The sequence below is a fragment of the Echinops telfairi genome, unplaced genomic scaffold (assembly GCF_000313985.2).
Source record: "Echinops telfairi isolate 266 unplaced genomic scaffold, ASM31398v2 ScPeMD7_7469;HRSCAF=8507_1, whole genome shotgun sequence".
NCBI lineage: Eukaryota > Metazoa > Chordata > Mammalia > Afrosoricida > Tenrecidae > Echinops > Echinops telfairi.
In genome coordinates, this window is record NW_022111373.1 from 73,369,637 (window position 1) to 73,371,171 (window position 1,535).

Below are 1,535 nucleotides of genomic sequence, written 5' to 3' on the forward strand. Positions count from 1 at the left end.
TTATGCAATGACACACTGACATTTAGTTGCCTAAATGGTACAAAGTTCCCCAGTGTGGTTGGAAACTAGAAATTTGGATGAGTGAAAGGAAGGGGAGAGAGGAAGAAAAAGCTTAAATTTAAAAAAATTCAGGGTTTAATGGCAGCACAGATCATATAAGAGCCCCAATTTGGGGGTGCTTAAGAAGAGGGATTGGATATAAACCCAGAGAATTACCCTGTTCTTTGTCAGGACCAGCGAGGCCACATTGGGAGTGTGGGTGCAGTTGCAGGCACATTATTAACAAAGGGCATTCCAGAGACAGCGACGGCACAGCAGAGGGAGTCACGGATCTTAGTTATTCCGAGTGGGACGCTTTGGCAAAGAAGAGATTAAATGGGAACTCATTAAAGTATAGACAATTCTGAAGGGGATCGAGAGGCTAATTGCCTCAAGGCTATTTGAGTTAGTGTCAAATACAAGAACAAGAACTTACGCTAAGAAAGCAAATTTAGGCAGGCATTTTCCGAAGTGAGAGTAACTGATATAAAACAAGGGGCTAAAGATGATGTGAATCAGACACGTGGGTTTGACTGAGGATGGAACATGTACTTTTTCCAGTTTGGCTCGTTTGTGATTGATTGTGGAGAGTGCTGGGTTTTAAAGTGATAGCTGAAGGCAGTGTTCAAATGCAAAGGGTCAGAGTGGTTCTGTATACGTTTAAAGAATCTAGAAGGGAAGTCGTTTACTCAGCTGAAAAATGAATGCTGAAGAGCATTTTGACTTTTCTCGGCCTCAAAATGTTGTGTGGTTCTGAGTGGAATCTGTCAAAATACCACATTAATGTTCAGCATCTTGCCCCATTGGCCAATCCTGCTGAAAGTTTACTTCCCTTCAGACCGAAGACCTCAACAGTGCGTTCGATTGTGTTAGCTACCACCTCACTGAGGTCAAGCTAGGGGGCGGGAAGCTAGATTATGGAGCATATTAAAAACAGTGACTCAAGCCGTGACGGATCCCATCCTGACCTTAAGAAGTGTGCTGCTTTTGTTGTTTGTGCTGTTCGGTCGACTCAAAACCAAAACCAAAAAACCAAACTCACTGCCATCGAGTCAATGTGGACTCATGGCAACCCCATAGGACGGGGTAGCACTGCCCCTGCGGGTTTCTGAGACTCTTTACCAGAGTGCGAAGCCGTCTTTCTCCCGAGGAGCGGCTTCCTGTGGTTCGGTCCGCAGCCCAGTGCATGACCCGTTGTGTTACCACCAGGCTCCCGGAGTTTCCGACTCAGAGAGACCCTTACAGAGGCTTGCTCTTTTCTAGGCCTGGTGTTTTCTAGGCCGTCATCTGTACCAAAGGAGCCTGGTGGCACTGTCGGGCAAGCAGATCCACCGAGGGAGAAAGGTCAGCTCATTTGCCCTTGTAAAGATTTCCAGGCCCAGGAACCCTATGTGGGTCCCTATGCGTCAGAAATGCCATGCTGGCACTGAGTTTGGGGTTGGCATCTTTACAGGAGGAATCCTTGGGGGCTGTTGGCTAGGTACCTCTACCTAAGG